Raw genomic sequence first — 7,324 nt, forward strand, 5'->3', positions numbered from 1 at the left:
TGCACCATTCCTCAGCTTAACCTCTAAATTTCCCTGGGTGTGGAGGTAATGATCATACCAATTCATCTCTGATACAGTTCTTGGATGCCTTGTCTGAGCTTTAGTGTGCCAGGTACCTGCTGGCTTTCTCGTGGTCCTATTTGTGATTTGGCAACCACATTACTCCCAGTTAGGAAGTACAGTCTTGTGTGCCCTGTTTAAGAAAAATTCCATGTCTCTAGCTCTGTCAAATCCAATGTGAGACCCCCCATGTGTATTTCAGAAGTTGTGGGGCTTGGCAGTTGATTTGGTTGGTTTGGTACTGGTGGATCCATGGGGGCTTTAGGGTTGCTGCCACCTCTAGAAGCACAGGTCATAGGTCTGTGGGCTTGTATCATGGCACACTGGGCAGTATCTGGTTTCTGTGGGAAGGTCTTCTGTATGCCCCTTTGTGGGGATACCATTCTTGTGTATATGCTGAGGTTCTTGGCTGGCTGCTTTGGGGATTATACTCAGGAAATGCCTTCTGTGGGTCCTTGGTTCTGAATGAGGATTGAGTTAACTGGTAACTCTGGGATTCATAGCTGTGGCCCCTCCTAGAGGTGTTGGGGCCCGGAAGCTACTTTCAGGGTTCCTATGGATTTCTTACCAGTTGGTGCTTATAAATCGGTCCAGAGACCTAAGTCTGCAGGTGTGGAAAGTGCTGCTTCTGCTGTTTCTATTGGTTGGGGGAAGGTGCGTGTGCGCAGGGTTCAAGGCTCCGGGCTGTGGCCTCCTGCTGTGGCATGCCCAGTGTTTGCTCCCTCTTCATAGTGGCATTGAGCATGGTGGTTGAGCTGTCTGAAGCTGTAGGGTCTGTGAATTCAGCCTCTCTGTGGGTTATCTATGGCATAGAAACTTCCAGCCTGGTTGATGTGGATCTTGAAGATACCCTCCCCATCACTGAGGTCGAATGACAATTGGTTCTCCTTTATCTGGGCTCTTATGGCTCAGGGTTGGGAATCACTGAGGGCCTGTTCCCCTCTACTGGGGCTTTTTTTGTACTGGCACTAATTGCTTGGTGGCTGTCTTCAACTGTGGGTGAGGTTCTGTGTGGCCAGCCTGTGGCACAGAACCACCCACCCTGTTTGGTGCAGAGCGCTGAGGCTTTACCTGTCATGACTGGGTTAGGAGGTCAGTTAGTCCATCTTCCCCCTTGTCTGCTGCAGAGCTGTGTGGAATGCTAGGTTGGGGTTAGCAATAACCAGGAGTGATTTGCTCTTGGGTCAGCTCCACCCCCCCACCCATGTCTCTTGTCCTTGGTGAGGGGTAGGGGTTTCAATAGCCTTCAGTTGGCAGGGCCCTTCTAGATGAACTACTGGGACAATCTATTTCAGAGGTGTATCTCCTGGTTTTACTTTTTACTATCTGTAGTGTGGAAGGGCTGTATTGATTTAATGTCTTCTAAGGAAGCTCTACAAAATGATTGGCCTGCCCAGAGAAGCTTTGAGCTCCCAATTTGGAATAAACTGTGATCTCCTTCCCTGTCTTTACTGATCTTGTCCCATTTCCCTTTCTTGATCTCCTTTTCTTTCCTCCTGTTAAGAAAGTGCACTGAGGGTTTTTCCTCTCCCTCTTTCTCTCTTTGCTACCCCTCTCCCCTGACTTAACCAGGGTCAGGGCTCAGGTCAAGGAATTCTATCCTTGTTTTCTGCTTGTTAACCAAATTCCAAGTTCCTCTAAGTGTCAAGCTGTCTGACACTGAATATTAGGTGATCTGCTCCATCACCCACCCCTCTGTTCAGCTGTTCCTTCATTGCTTCATTTCTGGGCTGTGCAGGAATCTAGATTTGCTCCCTAGATCTGCTCTGTCATCTTCCGGGTCTCTATTCTCTCAAATGTTTTAAAGTGTATTTTATCACACAAAATGTGTCTGTGCTAGTGAATTTCCCATGTAAGCTTGGAAAGAATGCATGTTTTCCACTCTTGGATGAAGTAATCTATAGATATCAATCACCCAGTTGATTGATGGTGGTGTTGAGTTCAACTGTGTCCTTACTGATTTTCTGCCTGTCATATTTCCCCATTGCTGCTAGAAGGACATTTATGCCTCCAACTATGATATTGGGTTGGCATGTTCCTCCTTGCCCTGCCATCACCAGTGTTTGTCATATATGGTTTGACACATTCTTGTCAGGCATACGCACATTAAGAGTGTTAGGACTCCCTGAGAAATGGCCATTGTATCTTTATGTAATGCCCTCCCTTACCCCAGGTGATTTTCTTTGCTTTGAAGAGTGCCCTGCCTGAAGTTAATATAGCCTTGACTCCCGTCTTTACATTAGTGTCAGTGTGGAATATTTATCCCTCTTTCTAAAGAACTTCTTTTAACTAGCCCCTTTGTGCTGCTATACAAAATATTTGAGATTGGGTGGTGTATAAAGAACAGAAATTCATTTCTTACTGTTCAGGAACCTAGGAAGCTCAAGATCAAGGCTCTGGCATTTAGTGTTTGAAGGCATTCAGAGGGGGTGAATATTGTGTCCTCATGTGGGAGCAGAGTGGTAAGAGCAAAAGGAAAAAAAGTAAAGGGATTACCACTGTGTGTAGCCCCTTTTACAAAGTTTTTTTTTTATTCCATTATTAAGGGAGGAGCCCTATGATTTAATCACCTCTCAAGACTATTGTATTTCTGACTGGGTTTCAACATGAGTTTGGGGGAACACATTTATACCACAGCCACACTTCAAATATTCCACTCCATTTTCTTCTTGCTCTCATGGTTTCTACAAGTTGTATATAATTCTCAGCTCTTTTCCTATATAGGTAAGGCATTTCTTCCTCTAGTTTCTTTTATAATGTTTTTTTAATCTTTAATTTTCTGTAGTTTGAAATGATGACAAAGTGTAGTATTGTTTGTTTTGTTTTTAAGGTGTCCTCTGTGCTTACTTTATCTGTGGTTTGTTATTTCACATTAATTTGGGAAAATTCTTAGTCATCATCGATTTAAATAGTTTCTTGTCCCTTGTATGTCATTCTTTTGTCTCTATTTCCATTACACATATGTTTCACCTTTTGCAGTCTTTCCACCGCTTTGGATGGCCTATCCTGTCTTGTTTCAGTCTCTGTTCTCTTCATTTCTGAGTTTTTAAGGTTTCTATTTAGTTACTCTCAAGTTTAGAGATTCTTTCTTCAGCAGTGTCCAATCTACTAAGAAGTTTATCAAAGGCAGGTGTCACTTCTGTAGATTTCATACCGTCCTTAATTGTTAAATAGTTTTCTATCATTCCTGAGTATATGTGCAAGAGTTGCTTTGAAGTTTTTACTGGCTTAAATTAATGTTTGTTTGATATTGGATTGTTACCACTAAATGACATCCCTAGTCCTTTTTATTTCATTTTATTTTATTGTTTTATTTTGAAAACGGGGTCTTGCTAAGTTACTGAGGATCTCACTAAGATGCTGAGGCTGGCCTTGAACGTGTGATCCTACTGCCTTCACACCCCCCCCCCCCCAGTTGCTGTGATTACAGGCTGGTGCACCAAAGGATCCAGCTTGGCTGAATTTAATATCTGACCCCACTTAGTCAGGTTTTGTTCCTCTCTAATATGAGTCATATTTTTCTGTTTTTACGTGTGTATTAGTTTTGGGAACATTGTACATCACATGTATCTTGCTGTGGATTCTGTTTTGCTCTTGTGAGTACCATTTACTTTTTATTCGAGTATGCGAGTGCACAGTTAACTTGATTACATTTAAGATACGGGATTTGTCTACCCACAACGTTCAATTGCTGAGGCTGCAGCTCAAGATTTCAGTTGCCTGCAGCTCATTTTTCAGTCTGGCTATTTAGTGGCTTTCCTGTGTTTGCATAGTTTAGAGGTCAGACAGGGATTTGGCTAGAATTTATACATGGATTTTTGGGGTTCATCCTGTTGGCGAGTCTCTCTTTAATTCCCCTTTAAATTTCCAGTTCATTAGTCAGCTGAGTTTATCCCTCTGACCTCTCAAGTCAGTCAGCTTTAGCCTTCTGTGGTCCAAACTGTGTGCAAAGAGGGGCCAGAGTCAGAGTTGCTGCAAATCCTCAAATCTTGCCAGGAGCCGTGTATATTTTTTAAGTGTTCAACTTCACCTAGGGTCTTAGACTTGTTCTTCAGGTTGCCTAGGGATTATAAGGTGCCTGTGTAGTACTGGTCAGCCAGAAATATGGGCAGGGTGCATATTTCCAAATTTTGACTTCAGGCATTTTGATTTCCTTTTTCCTTCCCTGAATGCAATCATCTTTCACTGTGAGCTGGCAAGGTAGCAGTTTCCCTCACTGGAGTTCAGGTTACAGAAGGCACCAGACTAAAAAGCCACATACACACATGTTCTACTCTAATGGGTTTATATGTTTTTAAGACTGAACTTTTTTCAATAATTTTGGTTTTGCCTGACTTTGCTTGTGTTTAATGATTTAATAGTTATTATAATTGTTATCTGTAAGGGAAATTGCTTGCTTTTCTTCACACTGTCTTTATCAGAACTCCTAAATATCTGCAATCTATTTCCTTTCAATAACAGCATTGTTGCCAATGCTGCAATCCTTTCTTTTAGGATGAGGTCATAATTGCTCTTGTGTATTTGGCATGCTGTAGTGTTCCTGTCTACCCAAAGCTATAGAAGACGGAGTGACACTAAAGCACCTGTCATCCAACTTTTTATTTAGATTGTCATCATCATTGCTGGAGTTCCAGGATTGCTCTTGTCCATGACTGTCAAATGTTTCCTAATGGCAGATAATTAGTTCTGTGCTTACCCCTCCCTGCATGACACGAGTTCTTTCATGACTTAAATATCTAAATATTTATTACTTCTTTAAATAATGATCTTAGTATCCAATTACTGAGTCAAGAATTCAGAGAGGCCAAGAAGGATTAAGAGCAGTTGCATTTATACATTCCAAGTTGTCTAGCCATGGTGGGAAGGGAGATGTCATAGGAATGGACATGAAAGGGTAGAAGCTATTCTTACATCTTCCTTTCCTCTTTTCATTTGTGATCCTACTGCCTTAAACTTTAGAAAAGATAAATGTTCTGCATAGCCCTTTCCTATCTTACTAATCACTTGCCAATATAAATATAAGCATCTATGTTATAGTATAAATAAGAGAAAAACACATATATTTATTTACTCCTTTCAAAACTCTTTAGTCACTATCTTTATGTACATTGGGACTAGTTATTCCAAATGGTGACCAACCAGATTTACTGGTTTATCTTATGCTATGCAGTTGTTTTACACATCTAAAAAGGATTGGAGTTTAAGTATTTTAAACATTTGTAGCCTTAATATTTAAATACATGTAGTCTCCATCTACAAAAGATGAATATATGAGTGTGTATGTGTGCGTGCATTGTGTAAATGAGTGTGATCAGGAATTTCTGAACATCTGTATGTCAGAATTCATCACTGAAAAACTTAATAATGAATGTTTCCTTTATTCTTTACATGAGTTGTTTAGAAGTCTAACATTTTTGGTTGCTTAAGAGGAGTCAGGCTGACCTGAGAGAAGAGTCATAGTTCTACTCTGTCGTGCATGCTGAGCTCTGGAAAGCAGGAAGGACACGTTTTGTTTTGTTGATTCTTTCCTCTTGTGTCATAAATATCAGACAAAAGTAGAAAGAATGCTCAATTTGTGTTTTTCTTGTCTTGCTCTACATGTGTACCTCTCTGAACGTATACTAATGTAGTGAATGGAATTTGGACCTTGAACCCCATCCACACCTGGAGGAAGACCCTATGGGGCAGATGACAGGAGCAAGGAAAGCAGGCAGCATTCCTAGGCTTCAACGGCCACAGCAGTCCACAGCGGGCCCTTCAGTCCCTGGTGACAGGGCTGGAGGCCCTTTCATACAGGACTGTCTCATGCATTCATGGGCCACTGTGACATGGCAGCCCCTTTTGTGACGATCTGAAAATACAGCTCCTTGCTTTGCTTCTCTCAGCTGCCGTATGGCTTTGTGGAAAGTGGCCTAAAAGGAAGCAGGAAGGAACAAAAAAAAGAAGCCAACCAACAGATGAAATTGATTTATTTTCAGCATTTAGAGGAGGAGGCGGAGGCCTTTCAGAAACATAAAACCTTCCACAGAGCGTGCAAAACAGGCTGCTCCTATGACGGCTCAGCTCTTGTATACATTTAAAAAAATAACATGTGGCACAAAATAGAGGCCGAATTGTTTTCCTTAACTACTGTAACCAATTTGAATGAGATGGAATTCTTAAGCTTAAGTAAACTGACTGCCCAGTTTGCCACTAGACTCCTGTTTTATTTGAATAAAATACGTAAGAATTTCAAACTGTGGACTGAACGTCAGACTTCTAGTTTATCTTACTCTAAAACTTTTGCAAGTAATTCTGGAGTATAAATCACTTTATTTGAGTTCTTCTGCTTTAAGCTTTTCAATTTAGGCAGTTACAGCACTCTGCTAAATTGCTTTAAAAGCCTAGTCAAATATATCTAAAGGATGGGTTTAGAAATGACATTTTGTCAGGCTGTAAAGAATGTGACAAGAGTGCCGAAAAAACAAACTAATGAAGGAAATACATTTGAAAAGACAATCTGAATAAATTTGTTAAATTGAGATATCTCAGTTTTAAGAACAAGAATATTTGAGCTCTAGTATATTGTTCTCTGAGACTCTATATTTTTCAATTGGACATTTAAATGGAAATTATGTAATTGAGGACCCAAGCCAACAAATTAATCTGATTTTGTTGATTTATTGATATTTATTACCTTATTTTCTTAGTTTGGTGCTTAACTGTATACTACTAAAACATAAATGTTTTCTAGAAATTTTCATTGTTTATGAAAATAATTCTAACCACTGGTTGTCTGTCGTTAGATTTTGAATTTTTATTTTAAACCTAGATTGAAATAGACCAGTTCGACTGAGTACAGAGGAGAAAGTAGGTTATACAGATTTAGAAAACTTCTTGCTTAATTCATTAAAAGTATTCAGAAAGATGGCTCCCAGTGGGTGGTCCTCATAACAGTGTAGAGTTGTAAGTTTAGCTCTATCCATAATGGATGGTTAGACTTGGGCCAGTCATTTAATATCCTCTGACTGTACTGTTTATTTTCTATGGCTGAGTTTTCCAAAATTTCTCAAAAGAACATATTCCTGTATTTAAAAAGGTATCACTCTCCAAAGCCTGGAATTTAAAATCAATGCAATGGTTGCTGCTCTGATAATCTTTGGATGATATTGGGTACTGCTGCTTCCTTCCTCTTGGGTGGTCCCATGGTGACTTTGTTGGAGAACATAGTTTTATAATTTGTTAAAAAAAAATTCAGCAGTCTAAAATCAAATTATTCCATGAG

This window comes from Spermophilus citellus, assembly GCF_964194105.1.
Source record: "Spermophilus citellus genome assembly, chromosome: 8".
Classification (NCBI taxonomy): Eukaryota; Metazoa; Chordata; class Mammalia; order Rodentia; family Sciuridae; genus Spermophilus; species Spermophilus citellus.